The 22,797-nt window shown below is 39.8% G+C and overlaps 1 protein-coding gene across 4 annotated transcripts in view; it reads right to left on the minus strand.

The window, feature by feature from the left end:
* The window catches only part of Cntn5 (contactin 5), a 1,231,995-nt gene that overhangs the window by 730,056 nt on the left and 479,142 nt on the right, over window positions 1–22,797 (minus strand). The window lies entirely within an intron of this gene.

Here is a 22,797-nt window from a genome sequence, read left to right on the forward strand (position 1 = left end):
AAATTTCCAGTATTCTGTTGTTTGTGATATAACATACAGTGATACTTTTTGTAGAATAGACCAACAGATGTGAAATGTGATAGGACGTTCCAGATGTTCCACAGATTTGGCAACACTCGAAACAGCTTTGTTGTCTTCGGACTCCCAGCCAAGATCTCTAACTCAGAAAAGCTGCCTTTTCTAGTGAGCAGAAACATGTTCAAACTATGGGATGCCTTAAGAGAAGGCATCAGCATAGGAGGAAGACAGGTTCTTTGGAGGTTGTGGCATTTCCCAGAGCTTTCCAAATGGAAATAAAGACAAGCAGAGCCTGGGAGGAGCCAGCTGTTTGGGAGAAGCCTGCTTTGTGGTTCATGAAAGAGTGGACTTAGGTTTCTGTGTCCTGGGAAATCCATGCATGACATAATAGCAACCTATGATCAGCTTCTCATGTGGGCAAGTAAGTTAATTAAATTACAACTACAAATGATCAAGCTTTCAGCGTCCAAGGAAGATATTCTTCTTTGCCAAATAGTAAGAGGTGACATAGAGATAAGATGAGGAAACCTATGCTCCACTCATTCAGTCCCCGAGAGGGAGGGCCAATGGTCTGCCACATGGAGCAAAAGGACCTTAGGGAATCTCAGGCAATAATAAATGCTGAAGCACCCTACACTTTTCCTAACATTTTAAGAGTCTTCTACTATTACCGAACACAAAGACAAGAAAGATTGGAAGGCAGTGAAAATACTGGTAACTGTGTTCACTTAATCATGGATAAGTTAGATTTATTAATGATTTGCTTAAAACTTGACCAGTAGTTTCTCAGAAAATGAATATTTTGAACATTTACCTGGCTTCTGAAACCACATGGCTAAAGTGCACTTATACAATGCTTCCTCTTATGAACCTGGTTAAACTGGGAATTTTAAATAAGCCAAAGGCAATGTCTGAAACAGCTAAAGTATCTTCTTGGGAATCACAAATATATTTGGTCTCCCATTTGCAGATTAAGTTCTTCAGCCAAAATATTAATATCCTTGAGGGCAAAGCAAATATGATGTATTAAAATGTAAGCAAGTCTTGTAGGTGAACAAAAGTAACTCGTCTTTAAAAAGCTAGAGTATTGTCACTCAATACTAAGTATCTGTTCATAGGGGACTCTATTGAATGTAAGTACATTATGAAGGTGGACTATTCTATGCTATTGAACACAGATGTTACACAGAAATCTCAATGGTTGAATAGAAAAAGGCTAGAAGGGCAGTGGATGTTTCTGTGCTGTAAGCTGTAATCCAAGTGCAATTATTGATTTTTTTCTTTTACAAAACAATCATTGTGACCTGATGAAATGCGACTAGGAAAGAAAGGAAGGTGGCAAACTCTGACCGTGTCAAGTCCCCACACAATGCCTGTCCTGTTGTCACTCCCATAATCTTGATAAAGAAGTCCAGCCTTTGTCAAGTCTCCCATTTATTACTTGATTTCATCAAACCATTCCAATCTTCACAAACAAAAAAATCTAAAAGGGGTTAGCAAAGATTTCACTCAGTACATTTTATGATCAGTAAGTGGCTTTAAAAGGTTGTCAGATTCAATTTCTTATTTGAGAACCAGATTTTAAAATATGTACTATTTAATAAGTGAAATATTAATTTCTTTCAGTCCTTAGTTGTGAAAGGTACCCTGATTCCTGTTCGAGATAGGTTGAATCCCCAGAGACCCTAAAAAGGACAGCAGATGCATTCCCAGTATCTCAGGAAATCAAGGTCTCACATAGCTGCAGATGCCCCCTCCCAACAGACCCCTGTAGAGAGGTTTGAGACAGAGCAGTCACATAGGGCAATGCCCCAAGCCCCTTCTCCACAGGTGAGGATGTGACCATAGGTCATGTAGACTCAGGACAGATCAGTTATAGAGGCAGGATTACTCCTCCACATATGTAGATGAGGTCTTCTCAATCTCTTGGGTCAAACAAATAGGAAGTACCTTCTGTCAGACACTGACCCATCCAAAAACTGTATTTAAGAATTAACCATGTGGAGGAATTATCCCAGTATCTGAGAGCTTCTGTTCTAAGAGTTGTAACACCACCGCTTGAGGAAGAGATCTGCTCTCCCAAAATCACTGCCAGAAGCTTCCCTCAAGCCCTCGCTGGCTAGTCAGTCTCTTGCTGGCTCAGTCAGGCCTGAGCAATCAAAGCAGCAGCAGCAGAAAGGAGAACCAGCAACTGAGGTGGCAGAAGCAGTCCCCCCTTCCTGACCGATTTCTCTTCCGCTCACCCAAACCTGAGCACCTAGTGGGGCCAGAGATCTCTGGGGAAAGCCCCAGGTGTGCAGCCCCACAGGTATGTTCTCATTAAAGTATCTAAATAATCTGAAAAATAAGTATGCCTTATACTCACAGCAAATTTAATTTATAAATGTTAAATATATCATTTAATAGCTGTCAATATTTGTCAATTGCGTTATACTTGTAAACAGTGTATAATTAGAAGTATTTCATTTATTTTTGCATCTAATAAAGCAACACTACCAGGTTGTAAGGCAGGTCAAGTTTCTGTCATGCAGTAATGAGTTACAGTCATGTGGTAGGGTCACACGGTTATTGAAAAATTTTCTCCATCTCAGGGAAGTGTCAAACCAGATAAAGAAAAGACGTTTAGTGAATCTACATATAATAGAACCCATATTAGACATTCTAAGAGTGAGCAACATATCTGTCTGTCAGCAGACACACTTGGCAGTTACCTTGCTTATTTTCCAGTCGTACAAGCATGGAAATGATGAGAAGCATGTGACCACAATGAATGCAGTCATGACCCAAATATAGGAAGTTCTGTGAAACACAAATGGAGGCCAGACATTGCTGCTCTTTCACTAGTGTGCACTTACAGAAATTAGTTCCAAAGCCTATAAACGATCTATTTCATCTTTCAAACAAAGACACATGAATATGTGGAATTAAAAGTAAAGTTCTAAACACGCACGAAAAGGAATAGCTAGCCAAAGTTGTGGGAGAGATCCGAGACAAAGACTATCATCCCTGGAATGAGTGACAGAGTAATGATCACATGTTCTGAAAATGTTCAACAGGGATGGCCAAATAATGTAGAAGAGAAATTGTAATGTAAACCCTGTATTACAAGAAACACTTACTTGTGGCCTGTAAGTGGCAGTCTTGTGAACACACAATCCCAGATCCCTTTCAATACTTTTCTGTTCTGAAGCACAGTCTGGTTAACAAGCAGCCATGATTATCAGGATTGTTGCTAATGGCTAAGCCCATGGGCCTATTGGGCAGTCCAGTCAATGACGGGGTCCTGGAAATTTATTCTTAAAGGTAACTTTCTTTAATAGGTGGTCTTTACTCTGGAATCACAGTGGGTTGGCCTAAGTTATGTTTGCCTACAAGAGAAATGTTTATAGTTGAAGTTTCTGCTTATTTTTTGTATAGTCTTAGCTGGTTTACAATACTAGAAGTAAAATAAAAATGCTAGCTAACATCTTCAGATTCATACAAAAGTTTTCCTAAACAATAAATGTTCTGACCCCAATTTTAGTAGTTCCAAGTTTGGAAAATTCTGGTGTGCAGTGTTTCCCATCTAGTGATGGTCTGAGGCTCTTTTCACATTCTCCTAATTCATCTTTCTCGCCTTTTCAAAGGCAGCAGGAAACTTGTTTCTTCAAAATTCTTATTATTCTATTGTACATCATTTTTTTAACCACCCCATGGACTATTGATTGTGGTACCTGGCATTATTTTTAAAACTAACTTCTTAATTATCATCTGGAAAGATAACATCCCGAGTAACGTCTTTAAAGTCCTCTCTGCTAAAGAAGAGTCACTATGACCCATCATAAAGCTGGTGCGAAATATCCATAGAGGCAATATTGTTCTGCATCTATGATACTAGTCAGGAAAATTTGTATCTATTTGTGGTGGATATCAGTAGGATATGCTAAAGATAGGGGTAAAGAATCAACATCAAGGCTATTCTTTTTAACCTCCAATTCAGTCAAAAAGACAGAAAGACCCCAATGAATAAATTGTCCATGAGCATCAGATGCAAATGTGTCACAACACTGTTAAAAATGCAAATGAAAGCCAAATTGGTGGTATCTCAATGAAACCATGCTCTGATGAGAAGACATTTTCATAACATAAAATCTAGTAAGCTTTTCACAGGGAACCATAACATAAAGCTGTCTGCACTGTAAGGTTTTAGTGGGAGGCAGTGCATATCAGGCAGTTGGCTCACGAAGTAGCCCAGGCTGAACATGAAGGCTGGGAATTCCTGTTTAGAGAGATTCCTTCTAAGTTTACAGAGTTGGCTCAGTTCTTCAAATGAGACCAGGCAGCATTAGGGAAAAGACGGCATCTAAGCATGAGATGCAGGGATCTAACTGCATAGTGCTACAGGTAATTTACACATTGGGTTTGGCTACAAAAGAAATAGGTATCTCCATTCAGAAGGTGGATTTCTGTTATCCCTATGTCTATAGAGTGAACTTTAGACGGTTTCTGATGCTTCTCAGGGTCCTCCTCGGCACGAGCAACTGACTCCTTCTGTGTGAGTGAAAATTTACCTTTCCAGATTTCTTAGCATGTCTTTCATCTCTCAGCGGTCACATGTCACAAACTAAAATGTCATGGAAGATAGACGTCTCTCTGACAGTAGCCCTAAGTACTGGTTGTTGTAGCCATTGAATGGTGCCCTTCACTTCCCATACTTGGGCTATTTCTTTTCCCTCAACACTTTTGGTGGCCAAGCTCTGCCTGTTTCTGCTATTTCAAGTCTCAGAGCTTGCTCACAGGTGCATGTGATTTTCACATCAGCCCTGCACATACTAAGCTTTGCAGGCACTTCTGTTATAACCCATTTTATTCAAACCGGTATCCCAGTTATCTATCACTCTCTTGTGTGTGTGTTGTGTGTGTGTGTGTGTGTGTGTGTGTGTGTGTGTGTTCACCATTGATCATGTAAATGTGGCCATACTTCTACATTTTAAGCAAAGTGATAATAACATGCTATTCTGTTCTCTGCTTGTTTGGAAGATTAAAATACATGGTCACTCATCACCAATTCTTAGGCACATCGCTATACTATGTTCTTGTAGACTTTCCCAGCACAGAAGCTTTGATTTGAAGCCTAGATATATCTTGTCCATGATAATTTATTTTTCTACAACATCCATCAGAATGTGCTCATTCAGTCAAGGGCAAAGCCTGCTGAGGAGGGCTCTTCATGCCTCAGATTTGCTGGCTCAGTTGTGACAAATAAGAGCCACTTAATCCAGGAAACTCATTATTCTACCAAGATGGGTACACATAAAATTTAAAATATGTTACAGAAATAAGAATTCTTGATCAAATTACTAATTTTATCTTAGTTGGAGATTATAATATGGGAATAACAGTTAGAAAATGACATAAATATATTCTACATGCTTATATAGGATGGACTCATTTTGTACAGTGTTTTTAAAAGTTTTAATAGTTCTGTTAAGTGACTCTCACAAAGGAGGCGTTTGTGATATCAAACAAAGGTCATTAGACACTGAAACACAGCTTCTTTTAGTGTTAAAAATCAAGTTGGGGCTTGGGGAGGTTTTTTGGGCTTACACTTCCAGAGCAAACTCCATCATTGGAGAAAGTCAACACTGGAACTCAAGCAGGGCTGGAATCTAGAGGCAGGAGCTAATTCAGTGCTGATGACGCAGGGTGCTGCTTACTGACTTGCTTCCCATGGACTGTTCAGCCTGCTTTTTTATAGAACTCAGGAATACCATCACATACAATGGCTGGACCCTCCACACTGATGACTGACAAAATGCCTTAGAGCTGGATCTCATGGAGAATTTTCTCAAGTGAAGCTTCTTCCTCTCTGATGACTCTAGCTCATGTCAAGTTGACACACAACACCAGCCAGTATATAGCACAAATGTAATATGTGAAACAAGTATAATTCGAACACACAGAAAAAAAATCTGGTCTCTAAAATCTAGTGTTTGTCGTTAATAGAAGTTTATCAACTTCTGAGATTACCATTTTAATATTAACTAATCTTTAATAGTAAACATGATAAGGTGAACATTCTCATAATAACACACTCTTTACCTCATAAGCTGCATTTTATCTTGCAATATATTCTGACTGGGTGCTGGATCTTTATGCAAGTTTATCAGTTTAAATCTATATGCATATAGCAACAACCTGCCCTGATATTCAAACCATCAAAAAATAAAGCCAACACATCTGCTGATATTGGTGTTAGTACAAGGATTGTGGGTTTGAAAAGTCAAAAAAAAATATTTTTCATCCCTGCAAAAAAGATTCATGCTGCCCACAGCTAGGTGTAGGGTGCGAAGGCTATGTTTTGACAAAGATTTGGAAATGAAGCACACATGAAAATGTATCTGTTAGATTCAGGTCAGGGTTCGTGGCTAAAGAAGAAGAGATTCCTGGTTATATTTGTCAGCCTAAGACCCTGTCTTGTTGTCTAGGCTTGGTGTCTGCCTTCTATGTCATATAATCTGAGGCCTTCCACAGCTCCACAGGATATCTCTGCTTCATTCTGTAACCCAAGGCAATCTGGGGGCTCCATAGGATCCCCTACCTGGACTCTAGAGCCCAAGGCCTTCCACGGGCCATATAGGATACTTTAGCTGGAATTAAGAGTCTATTGCCCTCCATATCCTCTATAGGATATGTTAGCTAAATATTTGTTTTAGATTGACTAGAATTTCCATGTTTCATGGGAGAAAGTTTTGAGGCTCATATCTCCAAAGATAGACAAAACTGGCTCCTCGCATAGCAATGCTCCTTCCTGATGTTACTATTTGCAGCTTCACGATTCTAAATTAATTGTTTTCTGCAACTGTGTATCCATAAGATTAATTGATATTAGAGACCAGGGGTGCCCTTCCAGCTGGTGCATTTTTATGGGGCAAATTACTAGCTAGCCTGCCCCCCACCCCACCCCCGCAAAGGCACCACAGCTAGAGGCATTCCAGGAGATCCACTGCACTCAGAGCCATCAGGTAAAAAGAGCCTGAAGTCCAAAGATTAAAACAGAGACTGAAGGAACACCCATTCAGAGCCTGCCCCACATGTGGCCCATACATATACAGCCACCCAATTAGACAAGATGGATGAAGCAAAGAAGTGCAGACCGACAGGAGCCGGATGTAGATCGCTCCTGAGAAGCACAGCCAGAATACAGCAAATACAGAGGCGAATGCCAGCAGCAAACCACTGAACTGAGAATAGGTCCCCCGTTGAAGGAATCAGAGAAAGAACTGGAAGAGCTTGAAGGGGCTCGAGACCCCAAAAGTACAACAATGCCAAGCAACCAGAGCTTCCAGGGACTAAGCCACTACCTAAAGACTATACATGGACTGACCCTGGACTCTGACCCCATAGGTAGCAATGAATATCCTAGTAAGAGCACCAGTGGAAGGGGAAGCCCTGGGTCCTGCTAAGACTGAACCCCCAGTGAACTAGACTATGGGGGGAGGGCGGCAATGGGGGGAGGGTTGGGAGGGGAACACCCATAAGGAAGGGGAGGGGGGAGGGGGATGTTTGCCTGGAAACCGGGAAAGGGAATAACACTTGAAATGTATATAAGAAATACTCAAGTTAATAAAAAAAAAAAAAAAAAGAGCCTGAAGTCATACAGCAGCCACCGGGAGCCCAGTAGACTTGGGACCTATCACCTCCGAAAACCCCTGTCCACTGAATTCTACTCCCCTTCCAGCCTGTTCTTTCTGCCAGGGCAGACTGCTAGCTAAACTGTTCCCTTGTAGACACCACAGCCTGAGGCATCCCAGGAGATCTACTGCACACAGGGCAACTGAGAAACAAATCACCATTGTCTGCTCCCCTGAAGACACCATAGCTTGAAGGCATCCCAGGAGTCCCTCTGCACACAGGGCAACTGAGCAACTGACACCACTGTCTGAAGACCTCCTGGAGGCTCCACAGTATGCAAGGCAACTGACTCAACAGACTGAAAGCCTCCTTGGATTTCTGCTGCACACAGGGAAACAGAAAGCACAGTCCATAGGTGCCCTTGGAGAACAGCCTCACACAGGACAACAACTTGACAGCTCCTCTCAAGACCCAACAGTCTGAAGGGCTCCCAGGAGACCTGCTGCAGCCACAGCAACAGATCAGCTGCTTCTCTGGGCCAAGTAACATGCAAAGATAGACCTATCAGAATTATACCAGACTTCTCAAGAGAGAAACTAAAAGCCAGAAGAGCTTGGTCAGAGGGCATGTAGATTTTAAGAGAACACAAATACCAGCCCAGGCTACTATGCCCAGCAAAACTGTCAGTCAACATAGATGGAGAAACCAAAATATTCTAGGACAAAACTAAATTCAAACAGTATTTATATACCAGTCCAGCCATACAGAGGATCCTAAAATAATAATTCCAACACAAGTAGTGTACCAACAGCAAAGAAAAGACAAGATATTAATCATCTTACAACAAAGCCAAAAGGAGAGAGCCACATGCACATAATGCCACCTACAAAAATAAACATAACAGGAACTAACAGTCATCTGCCTTTAACATCTCTTAATATCAATGGACTCAATTCACCTAAAAAAAAGATATAAACTAACACACTGGATTATCAAACAGGATCTAGCATTTTTCTACATACAAGCAATACACCTCAATAACAAAGACAAACACTATCTCAGAGTAAAAGGCTACAAAAAGGTCTTCCAAGCAAATGGTCCCAAGAAACAAGCTGGAGTTGTCATCCTAATATTGAATAAAATAGAGTTTCAATCAAAAGTTATCCAGCAAGATGAGGAAAGACACTTTATATTCATCAAAGGGGAATCCACCAAGAGGAACATCTGAACATCTATGCGCCAGATGCAAAGGCAGCCATATCTATTCAAGAAAGTTTACTAAAGCCTAAAACACACATTGAACCTCACACAATAGTAGTGGGAGATGTCAACATCCCACTCTCACTAATTGACAGGTCACTGAAACAGAAACTAGGCAGAGACACAGTCAAACTAATGGAGCTTATGAACCAAATGAGTTAACAGATATCTACAGAATATTTCACTGTAAAACAAAGAATGTACCTTCTTTTCAGTACCTCATAGCACCTACTCCAAAATCGACCATATAATTGGTCTTCAATAACAACAAAAACAATAGAAAGCCCACATACACGTGGAAACTGAAAAACTCTCTATTCGATGATAACTTCATCAGAGAAGAAATAAAGAAATTAAAGACTTCCTGTAATTCAATGTTGACACAATATACCCATACTTGTGGGACACAATGAAAGCAGTGCTAACAAGAAAATTCATAGTACTAAGTGTGGTGGTAAAGAAACTGAAGAGATATTACATTAGCAACTTACAACACACCTGAGAACTCTGGAATAAAAAGAAGCAAACACACCAAAGAGGAGTAGAAGGCAGGAAATAATCAAACTCAGGTCTGAAATCAACCAAATAGAAACAAAGAGAATGATACAAAGAATCAACAGAACCAAAAGCTAGTTCTTTGAGAGAATCTAGATGATAAATATACCCCTAGCCAAACTAATTAAAGGGCCCAGAGGCAGTATCTTAATTAACAAAATCAGAAATGAAAAGAGAGACACAGCAACAGAAATGGAAGAAACCAAACCAAAACAAAACAAAACAAAACATCAACTGGGTTGGGGACTTAGCTCAGTGGTAGAGCGCTTGCCTAGGAAGCACAAGGCCCTGGGTTCGGTCCCCAGCTCTGAAAAAAAAAAAAGACTTTGAGCATTTGGGGCTGGAGAGATGGCTCAGCGATTAAGAGCACCCAACTGCTCTTCCAGAGGTCATGAGTTCAATTCCCAGCAACCACATGGTGGCTCACAACCATCTGTAAAGAGATCTGATGCCCTCTTCTGGTGTATCTGAAGACAGCTACAGTGTACTTATATATAATAATAATAATAATAATAATAATAATAATAATAATAATAATAATAATAATAATAAAAACCAACCAAACAAACAAAACATCAGATCCTATTACAAAAGCCTAGACTCATCCGAACTGGAAAACCTAGATGAAATGGATGGTTTTTTAGAGAGATGTCACATATAAAATTTAAATCAATAGCAGGTCTATCTGAACAGGCCTATCCATATACCATAAGGAAATAGAAGTCATTAAAAACCTCCCAAACAAACAAACAAACAAACCCAGAGCCAGACAGAGCCAGACAGATTTAGTGCAGAATTCTACCAGACTTTCAAAGAAGATCTAATATTCTTCAAACTATTCCGTAAAGTAGAAACATAAGGGACACTACCTAATTAATTCTGTGAAGCTACAATTACTCTGATACCTAAACCATACAAGGAAGCAACCAAAAGGAGAATTCAGACCAATTACACTTATGAATATCGATGCAAAAATACTCAATAAAATTCTTGCAAACTGAATCCAAGAACACATCTAAATCATCATTCACCATGATCAAGTAGACTTTATCCCAGGGATGCATAGTTGATTCAATATATGAAAACCATTAACATAATCCACTATATAGACAAACTCAAAGAGTATAATCATATGAACATCTCCATAGATCCAGAAAAAGCATTTGACAAAATATAACACTGCTTCATGTTAAAAGTATTGGAGAGATCAGAAATTCAAGGTTCATACCTAAATATAATAAAAAGAATTTACTGCAAACCAATAGCCAATATCAAATTAAATGGAGAGATACTTGAAGCAATCTCACTAAAATTGGGGACAAGGCAAGGAGGCCCACTCTCCCCATATCTATTCAACATAATACTTGAATTTCTAGCTAGAATAATAATACAACAAATAGAGATCAATAGGATACAAATTGGCAAAAACCAAATAAAGGTATCACTATTTTCAGATGATGTGATAGTATACGTAAACAAACCCAAAAACTCTACCAGAGAATTTCTACAGTTGAAAAACAACTTCAGCAAAGTGGCCAGGTATAAAAAATAACTCAAATAAATCAGTAGATTTCCTTTATACATATGACAAACAGGCTGAGAAAGAAATTAGGGAAACAAGTCCCTTCCCAATAGCCACAAATAATATAAAATATCTTGGGGATAACTAACCAAATAAGTGAAATATCTGCATGACAATAACTTCAAGTCTTTCAAAAAAGAAATTAAAGAAAATCTCAGAAAATGAAGTAATCTCCCATGCTCATGGATTAGCGGAATTAACATAGTAAAAGTGGCCACCCCAACAAAGGCAATCTACAGATTCAAAGCAATCCTCATCAAAATGCCAACACAATTCTTCAAAGACATGGAAAAAGCAATTATCAAATTCACCTGGAAAGGCAAAAAACAAAACAAAACAAAACAAAACAAAACAAAACAAAAACCCCCACAAGACAGAATAGCGAAAACAATTCTTACCAACAAAAGAACTGCTGGAGAAATCACCATCCCTGACTTCAAGCTATATTACCTGATCATTGACAAAAAAGCTAAAAGTTTATAATGCAAAAAAGAAAGCACCCTCAATGGTGCTGGTCTGTCTGTCTGTATGTAGAAAAATAAAATTAGACCTATATTTGTCACCTTGCACAAAGCTTAAATCCAAGTGGATAAAGGACCTCAACCAGATTCACTGAATCTAATAGAAGAGAAAGTGGGAAAGAGCCATAAATTCATTGGCACAGGAGGAAATGTCCTAAACAGAACTCCAACAGCTCATGCTCTAAGATCAAGAATTGATAAATGGAACCTTGTAAAACTGGAAAGCTTCTGTAAGGCAAAGGACACTGTCAATAGGACAAATCGGCAACCTCCAGATTGGGGAAAAAAAATCTTCACCAACCCCATATCTGATAGTGGTCTAATATCCAATATACATAAAGAAGTCAAAAAGCCACCCATCAAAAACAAAAACAAAACAAAAACAGTCCAATAAAAAAAATGGGGAATAAAACTAATCAAAGAATTCTCAGCAGAGGAATCTCAAATGTCTGAGAAGCACCTGAAGAAATACTCAAAGTCCTTAGTGATCAGAGAAAGCAAAATGACCCTAAGAATCTACCTTACATCAATCAGAATGGCTAAGACCAAAACCTCAGGTGTCAGCACATGTTGGCAAGGATGTGGAGAAATAGGAACACTCCTCCATTGCTGGTGGGATTGCAAACTAGTACAACCTCTCTGGAAATCAATCTGGAGGTTTCTCTGAAAATTGGAAATAGATCCACCTGAATCCAGCTATACCATTCTTGAGAATATAACCAAAAGTTGTCCCACCAGGCCACATGGGCACATGTTCCTCTACGTTCATAGCATCCTTGTTTGTGATAGTCAGAAACATGAAATGACCCAGATGTCCCACGACAGAAGAATGGATACAGAAAATGTGGTTCATTTGCACAACGGAATACTACTCAGCTATTAAGAACGAGGGCATCCTAAGATTTGAAGGCAAATGAATTGATCTAGAAAATATACAGAGTGAGGTAATTCAGACCCAAAAGGACATACATGGTATGTACTCACTAATAAGTGGATATTAGCAAAAAATAAAATAAAATAAAATAAAAAATAAAATAAAATAAAAAATAAAATAAAATAAAATACCCAAGATATAGTCCATAGAACTCAAAAGTTCAACAAGTCAAAGGGCCCAATTGAGGATGCCCTAATTTCATTTGGGAAGGAGAAGAAACAATCACAAGAAGGCAGGGAAAGAGGGACCTGGTGGGAAAGGTGACAGAGAAGAGAAGAGGAGAACTTGATCAGATATTGGGTGAGGGAAAAGGACTGAAGCCCTGAGGGCCAGCAGGAAAAATGGAAACAAGCAACCTTGGGAGGTTGGAGGTACAGACACACCCCAGAATGTACCAAAGACGTGGGAGGTGAGAGACTCTCAGACCTCAAAGGGAGTTACCTTATTTGAAATGCCCTACAGTGGTGAGAAGTAGCTTGTAGAGACCAACTCCAGTAGAAAGACAGGGCATCAAGTGAAGGATGGGGTTGCCATCCCACAGTGAAAACTCTGACCCGTAATTGTTCCTGTCTAAATGAAATGCAGGAACAAAAATGGAAAAGAGCCTGAGGAAAAGAAGGTCCATTGACAAGCCCAAAGTGGGATCCAGCTCAAGGACACGCCTCAAGGCCTTACAGTATTACTGGGGCTATGGAGTGCTCACAAAAAGGGACCTAGCATGACTGCCCTCCAAAAGACCCAACAAGCAGCTGAAAGAGTCAGATGCAGATATTTACACCCAAACAACTGGCAGAAGCTGCTGACTCCTGTGCTTGAATTAGGGAAAAGCTGGAAGGAGAGCGACCCTGTAGGAAGACAAGCAGTTCCAATTAACCCAGACTCCGGATATCTCTTAGACCCTGGACTACCAACAAGACTGCATACACCTGCTTGCTGGGAACCAAGCCTGCTTACAGGAATGTTTCAGGAATGTCAAATACACCCTCTGGAACACCTTGCCAGTTGTCTGTTCTTATCACTTTTTATAGCTTCCGTCTCCAGGACTCTGTTCTTATTATTCTATACCTGCAACTTACAGTTTAGGGCTATAGGGAGGGAGGGTGGTGACGGTAGTGAAATTGGCCCTGGGTCCTGGGTGACCTTCCCACCTGCTTGTCTTTGTAACTCAATGTTTTTTAAATTAAAGTTTGAGCTTGGTCAGAACCTAGACTTGCTTTCCTTCTTTGTGCTTCCTGTCCCCATTCTTTCACCCCTCCCAGGTCTCTCCTGAACCCTTGTAGGCTGTGGCAGTTGGGGCCCAAATGTGAGGCCTGGGTACGGGGATCGTATTGAAAGTTGCTTGCCCATGGACGTTCCCCCCTCATAGGATCACTGCTTCCCGGAGGACTCAAGAGTCACTTCTTCCCTGAGGATGTGAGAAAAGATCCTCACTGAGATTGCCATGGCCATCCACTGTGAGTCCAATCTGAGTAAGGTAAGAATGAGCAGCGTAATCATGGACAGGCATTGAGAAATATGACTTATTTTTAAAGGGTCTCAAGGAGTCCCTCAAGGCATGAGTAACTCGGGTTAAGAGAAAGGATCTTGCTAAGTTCTTTATATTCATTGATGATATTTGTCCTTGGTTTCCCCAAGAGGTAACTATTGATGAAAACAGGTAAGCCAGAGTGGGAGACTGTCTGAGAGATTTTTATAAGACATTTGTCCCAGAAATGTCCCTGTCAATCCTTTTCCTACTGGAACTTGATTAATGAAATACTTAGGGTTTACAAGACATGGCCAGATATTCAAGAGGTAGTTACAGAGGGAGAAAAGGTCCTACAGCGCTTTTCTCGATCTCCTTCAGTCTGTGATTCTGTCTCCATAATCATGCTAGACCAGGCGCCCCACAGCTCCCCTGGAGAGGTTGGGGTGCAGGTCCGCTGTCCGCCACCAGTTAAATACCACTACTCTCATCGTTTTTTTCACTGATCCGGTGAGGGGAGGGGAGGAGAGACCAAAGGGGCTTTAGCTTCTGGTGCCAAGTGCCTGTCTGCGCGCGCGCGCACACACACACACACACACACACACACACACACACACACACACACACACACACACACACATGTCCTGCTCTGGGGACAGTACCAGGTAGGGAGTTTAACAAAGATGGTACACCTGTGAAACACTAACACTAACGCAGTGTCCTAAGGCAAGCTCAGGGAGGACAGAAACCTCCTGTGGAGCAGAATGGCACAAGCTCACTTGATCTTGATTTTCAGTATGAATACAGACCATGAAAGCGGGCCTCACGATCCTTCTGACCTTTTGGGTTTTAAGCAGGAGGTGTCAGAAAAGTTACCACAGGGATAACTGGCTTGTAGCAGCCAGAGACACTAAGCCTCCACGGAATTGGGATGTATATTTCTGGAACCTGCCTTGGAACTCTGGGTAGAGAGCTTGACAGATTGATAGATTTTGGGCTAAAGTCCAAATATTTTGATAAGTTGCTTATTGGTATTGGAATTGATAAAAGGTGTTTAATTTGTTTTATGAATTACCCCGCTAATGGCCATATGGCTCTTTGACACGGGCTAGCAAGGATTTGTGGTTATTTTGATATTTTCCACAATAGGAAGCTAATTCCCTTAATGTAGGCTCCACAGGAATTTTGAGTTAATTTTTCTGATATGACAGAGTACAAAAGCCTACCAAGTTCATTATTTAGCATTATTTTTTAGCTTATTTCCTTTTTTAAAATTGTTTAATCTTCATAATGGGTGTGACTTTGAGTTTTATGGTTATATTATTACTCTGGGAGAAAGTGCAAGATACAAGCTTTTCTGGTTACAGACTAAGGAACACAGTATTCTGAGAGAAAGGTTTTGTTTTTGTATTTTTTAAAAAATGTGATCAGGCTCTGGACACTTCACAGAGTCATGCTGATCAGATTTGAGAGAGAAAGACCGCCTGAAAAACTAGATTCAAGAGAATCAAACAAAAAGATATCTCTATTCTAAACTTTTGTGTTAAGAATTATATTTTGCAGAGTGTGCCTACTTAGATTCCTAATCTGAAGGACTTTCAGCCGGGTCCAGTCAAGACACACATCCGGCTACAACATTTGCTTCATTCTTCCTACCACCTCTCTCCAAGGATATCTCAACACCCATGTTCGCTCCAATTCTCTGGACTTTTGGGGGTGCTGTAAGTGGCTATTCTAATGTTGTTTTCATGAGGAATTTAGAAATGGTTGTAATTTAACAAGGAGCAATTAGCTAGTTTGAGTTGTACAGCCATAATCTCAATTGGTAACTAGGCTAAAATCATATCTTTGCTTTGGTACAGAATTTATTGGTTAAAAAAGGTTTAAAAGTACAAGATTTAGAGCCAGTCCTTCTATTGGTGCCATTACAAACTTATGAGCTTTATTAGACAGCAAATTGACTCCCTGGCATCCAAACCTCTACAAATTCGTTATCAGAGACACGATTTGGCTGACAGAGGCCTGACCGAGCCCTGTGATGATCTGCCTCCTTTAGGAACAGCATAAAACTCAGAATTATGCTCACCTGTATTGGCGTGGGTACTACATGGGGAGGACCCTGTTGTCCTTCTCTGAGTCCCCTGAGAAGTAAACCTGACTGCATAGAGGTTGGTGTTAATCTCTCCCTTGGTTGGATTTCACAGATAAGACTTCTGTCGAGATCACCAAGACAAAAATTCCTCTCCTCTCAAAAAACGACACCACCGACGCTGCAAAAAGTGCTGAGAGGATCAAGCCAATGCTTCCCCTCTCTGGTTAATGCCCATTTACTTCACAATGCAATCCTCCCTGGTTGCTAACTGTTAAAAAGGGAGGACCAGCTGAAGTGAAGCCCCCAGCACATATACAGCAGAGGACTCCTGGGTCTGGATTCAGTCAGAGAAGATGCACATAACCCTCAAGAGCCTGGAAACCCCAAGGAGTTCAGAGATCTGGTGGGAAGGGAGATGGATGAGTGGTGACATCTGTGTAGAGATAGAGGGTGGGGAAGAGGAATGGGATGGGGAACAATCAGAGAGTGGACCAGGAGGGGCATAAAATGTGGAGTGTAAAAAAAAAGGATGAAATAAAATAAGAGAGAAGGTGTCTATGAAGCAGGCAAATATCTATCTTTAAGATGGCAGTCACAGAACCCCGTTAATGAATTTACCAATGGTTGGTAAAGTGGAACGCTGTTTAACTGCTAGCAGTTTCCTTCCTATACATTTCCTTGATATATTCTTAAAACTGCCACATTGAATAATATTAATGATAGAAAAAGTTGACTGGTATAAGAATGTATTTGTTATTTTTATGGGCACACTTAATTGTATCCGTTTCTTTAAGTTTGTAATTAAAACAAGTTATAAAAACAATGCTGTCACATGTAAGCAAGCATCTTTTTAGACTTAAACATACCTCACAATTAGCAATGATATACAGATATCTCTGAAGGATATAATATAATGCTTTAAAGCAGGTTGAAAATCCTATTATTTGTCCTGTTACTAAAACAGGCCTTTGTCAACAGCAGGGAGGAGAATGAAGAAATAAACCCGACTAAATGGAATGTGTTCAGCTTCAGTTGCTTTTCATAAATTTCCTGACATTATGGACTAAATGTCAGAGAGATCAGTGTATAAACGATCCCAAATGGGTGAGTTGATCAACCCCACTGTATTTAATACTGCATTAAGCATGGCACATTTTATACTCTGTCTGAAGATTTTATTGCAGAGTTAAAGTGTAAAGGAAATATAATCATATATTATTACGTACTAGGGTGACTTAACAAATAATGATCTTTAACTATTTTTAGTCAGTATCATACACTTTCCAATTAGAATGTAAAGCTCTCAGTATCTCCGGCCAGCTCCACTCTTCACATTTGCAATGGCAAATTGTATGTGACATTTCATTTAAAACCCAAGACACCATGACACAAAGCCTTCTAGACCATTAATGACAGTGTATTACAGTAGCCTCTTCCACCTCCTGCTGCCTGCGGCGAATTCTGGCTTCTTTTAAAAGACTGAGTCCTTATTACAGCATTCTACCCATGGAAATAGGTATGTGTGTCTGTGTGTGTGTGTCTGTGTGTGTGTGTCTGTGTGTGTGTCTGTGTGTGTTTGTCTGTGTTTGTCTGTGTGTGTGTGTCTGTGTGTGTGTCTGTGTGTGTCTGTGTGTCTGTCTGTGTGTATGTGTCTGTATGTATCCGAGCACGCACGTGTGTGTATGAATGCTTTTGACTAATTTAAAAAGACAAACAAGATGCATAGATATTTTAAAAACATCTTAATTATGTATTTATACTTGTGTACAAATCAGCTTATGTGCAAAACTAGATAGGAATCCTCACAGGCAAGAAGAGAGTATGAAATCCTCTGGAACTGAAGTTATCAGCAAGGTGAGCAGCCATGAGGCTGCTGAGAACCAAACTCTGGTCCTCTGGAAGATCAGCGAGTGTTTTTAACTGATTATCTAACTCTCCACACCTAGCACAGAACATTTTAAAAGTGCTTAGTTGTAAGAATTTTCTGTTGTTCTCAGACCCATTTTAGTGGGCTATATTCATAGGTGGGATAAGAAGTCACGGCTTTTTACTCAGAAGTTGAAGGTTCAATACCTGACTGTGGCTCTTCCGGGAAGTGTTTCTTTCTCTCTGTTTGCTTGTTTGTTGTTCTTTTCATTTTCAGACGGAATCTCTTATATACCATAATTGCCTCAAACTCCCTGTATAGCCAAGGAAAGCCCTGATCTTTTGATCTTCCCGGTTTCACTACTTGAGTGCTGGTGTTACAGGTGTGTGCCACCATACCTGGTTTTTAAAGTGCTCAGAATTGAACCAGGTTTAGTCCATGCTAGGCAGGCACTCTACTTACTGACTATGTCCCTAGCCTCACTTCAGACTGTATATTAACTCTAAGATCAGTTCTATGTACATGCAATGTAAACAATTCAGTTCTGTTGTTTTGAAAATCTATAACAAGAAGACCCTGTGCTTGCTTCCGTGGGCACAGCCTATAACACATTATGAAGACCTTCTCAAGACAGGCTTATGAACTCAAGATCATAGCTCCCTAAGAACATAGGAATTCATTTTTCAGGGTTCAACTACCCAGGATGGAATTTCAACCTTGCCCTTCTCCAGTAACTAACCCGTACACGACCTATTTATGATCTCTGAGTTGGAGCTGAGGTCATCCTTAACCACACTTGACTCCTGAGAATTGGAAATGCATTTAGTCCATATTGTGACTTTCTGGATGAATAAAATATGTATGAAGGGCTAGTATGAAAAAGGAAGATGAAAGTCCCATTAATTTATTTTGTACTTACCTTATGTTCAAGTGATTATCTCTTGAATTATAGGATCTTATTGAATGTATAGGATCTTATGATTTATTATATCATCTTACTTATTACTACTTTTATGCTACTGTTTAAAAACTTAAGATTGCAGGCACAGCTTGCTTCTGTGACTCATTTTATCTTTCTATTTGTATTTCTTTTTTTTATAGGATACTTTTTATTTACATTTCAAAATGTTATTCCCTTTCTCGGTTTCCCAAACATAAGCCCTCTATACCATCCCCTTCCCTCTTCTTCTATAAGGGTGTTCCCCCTCCGCAACCACACTGAACTTTCCCCTACATTGGGGGATCCAGCCTTGGCACGACCAAAGGCTTCTCCTTCCATTGGTGCTCAACAAGGCCATCCTTTGCTATGTATGCAGCTGGAGCCATGAGTCTGTCCATGTAGAGTCTTTGGGTAGTGGTTTAGTCTCTGAGAGCTCTGGTTGGTTAGTATTGTTGCTCTTATGGGGTTGCAAGTACCTTCGGCTTCTTCAACCCTTTAATTATTCCAACGAGGACCCTGTTCTCAGTTCAGTGGTTTTCTGCTAGAACTTGCCTATTTCTTAAGTTTTTCCTTCTCAGTAAAACATAGAGATATTCTTGTGGATACTATTACATCCTATCAACAAACACATTTTCAAATGTATAACTCCCCAGAACTCTTAAGTATTGTCATTATACATTTCTTGTCATTCTTCACCATGTGGCAGGGTGACTGTCTCCAACATGAGAGCCAAAGGTACTTCTTGGGGCATATTGCTGACTTGAACCTTGGTTACTTATAGGTTCTCTTTGTTTATAGCACACACAAGTTTAATATCTCCTTCAGTGTATTTACTGAGCTTTCTTAATTATTCCTGAGAGAGGAAATAGAGTGAGCCTTCTTTTTCCAGAAGGCTTTTTACCAGCTATTGGATCAGCAGTATTTCATTATTATTTCTTTAGAATTTAAAAACAATAGCATTCCATAAATTGTCTACTTTTTCCATTAAAGTAGTATCTCATTATGTAAAGGCTCGTATTCTATTTTAGTTATTTAAATAATATTGTGAAATATGAAGAAAAATTAATAAGCCACTGTGCCATGAATACACCATGTTTTTAAATAGTAACTTTCCAAGCCTGAGATTCTCTTTCTCTCTTTCTCTCTCTGTCTCTCTGTCTCTGTCTCTATCTATCTATCTATCTATCTATCTATCTATCTATCTATCTATCTATTATCTATCTCTATCTCTCTCTTTCTCTCTCTCTCCTATCCTCTTGTCTTTAACTTAGTTTGGAATGATTGGCAGATCACAAATGGACTGTATTAAAAATGGACTAATGTTGATTCCTCTAAATGAAATTTTCTGCTCATGCTCTAACAAAAAAGAATCCAACATGAACCAAGATTTTAGTGAATGAAAAGTAATTCCTAATCCCCTTGGCATTTCATAAAATGTCTGAATGTTTTTAACCATTGATAATGTATGTGCTTTGGTAGAAATTCAATGTTCAGGTCATCTCCTAGTTGAACTCAACTATTCATTTCATGAAATTTGTATGTTAGAATTACCTGGTGCTTTGGAGACATTCCCCTGCCCAGTCCCTAGTCCAGACAATTTAACCAGAGTTTCTGAGGTGCTGCTAGATGATTCAGTAGGACCCAAGTTGCATTGGACAGTGGTATTTCAAATGTCTCATTTTAATTTTCTGTATCACTATGGCAGAGACATAGAAGAAATTAATTTGTGTATCAGTGTGCATTAGAAGGAAAAGTCACCAAGTCTCATAAAGAACCTGCATCTCCTACTTTATCCTTGAGTCATGCTCTTCTCAATTACTTTTCTCGTTGAACACATCCAGACATCTTATATGTGCTCATGACAGTCCAGTACTCCTTTGTTAATATACATGTCTTTGCTTATCCTCTCTTACATGAGCCACAGAATATTTTCAATATCTAGTCTTCAAGCATTGTCCCGTAACCCTCTGGTTCTTTGTCTACATTCAATAGTCATCTCAACATCACAGCCAACAAATTCCTTCAACATTCCATATACACTTTTCCTGTATACATTAAATATCCAAATCTGGCTTTAACATTTCTCAATATGATTAGGGAGATACCCATGTAGCATAAAAATTTGTGGATAAATACAATACAGGTATCATTCTTCTCTAGTAATAACATTCCCTAGTAGCTAAACATTTGAATATATAAGCTTATGGGGGCCATTCCTATTCACCCACCCCACCTTTTATATATTATTATAATTTTCCATAAATATATCTTGTTCTCTAAAAATGAATACATATTATATGTTCATATGCCAGGACATCCAAACTATGATTCGACAAATGATGATTCATTGAATGAATCATCCATCAATATTTCATAACTATACACCAATCACCTGACTTTTGAACAGCATTTTGGGGGATATTTGCTTAAGCCAGTTATTCTTAGCTAAATACAATCACTTTCTGCACTATGGAAAGGCATATAGAATCATACAAAATTCTTTAAATAGCAGTTTCTGTGAAATAATCATCACGGATGACCATATCAAAAGCCAGGAAATTCTCTTCACACTAACACCCTTGCACTGGTCTTCCGAGCTGTAGCCCACTTAACAAAATTCCATTGAATTTGCCTTTATCCTAGTAATATTATATCAGACTGCTTCTATATTCAATATTATGCTATTTACTGAGTCACAGAAACCATATGCTACACATCGTATAGGCCCACATAAGTCTTCAGGCCACAGATACGAACTGGAGAAGCATGCGGGCTGGCTCTAATCTACAAGGTCTTCTCATTTTATTCTGTTTCTGGTTGAGAAGAAAAAAGTGGGGATGGGGGAGAAGGGCTTTGTCTAAATAACCAGATTGAGTCTTTCTTTTCTCAGGTTCTGGAAAAATTTCTCTACATTCATGGAGATGACTGCTCCCTAGACCCTCAGATGTTCTCATCAAAGCCACAGCTCCAGCTCTCACTTCCCAGCTTCCCAGGAGGCTAATAGCTGCAGTTGGTTAGTGTCCCCACAGTGAGATAGTGGCTATGATGATGGGAAGTCTGGAGTTGAATGTCTGCAGAAACTTAGAGCTATATAAGCTCCAGCAGTCGGCTGCTGGGGGCAGAGTGTTTGGAGCTCCCCAGGAACTCTAGCAGGGTCCAAGTGGATTTGGACAAATGGCCACAGAAATCCAGCATGTGTTCCAGTTCCCAGGCCCTTCATTCCTACAGAAGGCTCATGTCCAGGGGTTGGTTGTGCACTGCCCACTCCTCTTTGTTCTTTCCTTTCGTTTTTCTCCTCTTTAAATTCCTTCAGTGTGTTCATTTTGTCTTATCTTTTTCCTGAGTTCTCACCTTTCAAACTTTTAGTTCTCTTTTATTGACTCAATTGTTTTCAAAATGTGTCCTGTGATATCACTATTCTAGCCAACTACAACAAGGCAGCTTTTCTCGAATTGCCACTTTGCTCAGTGGAGGGATGAGTTTCCTGGTCCAGTCATTTGTAAATACACATTTGTTAATCTCTTGGTTTGGCTACTGACTCAAGACTGATCTCCATTATAATGAGTTACCTAAAGGCCCTGAGGCTTAGCCAATAAACTGTCCTTCCCAGACACTTCTCCCTGCAAAAGGTGTTTAATTTCTCTGGCAGGGTGTATTTTCCTTGTGTTTGATTATGGGGTAGTAGAATGTGTCCACTGTCTTTCTTCATTGCACTCTACCTTATTCCTTATTGTCTGGACAAGTTTTTTTCTTTAAATCAAAAGCTGTTTTGCCTATGAGCTCCTCGTATGGGCCTGTCATAATCCCCCTCAATGCTAGGGATACAGAAACACACAGCGATGTCTGGTTTTCGACAGGGATTCTGGGAAATCAGACTTGCATAGCAAGTGGTCTTGCACAGTGAGTGACTCATCTCCGAGCTCTTCTGTGAGCATCCATTTGATAGTTG

Source organism: Rattus norvegicus, chromosome 8 (assembly GCF_036323735.1).
Source record: "Rattus norvegicus strain BN/NHsdMcwi chromosome 8, GRCr8, whole genome shotgun sequence".
Lineage (NCBI taxonomy): Eukaryota > Metazoa > Chordata > Mammalia > Rodentia > Muridae > Rattus > Rattus norvegicus.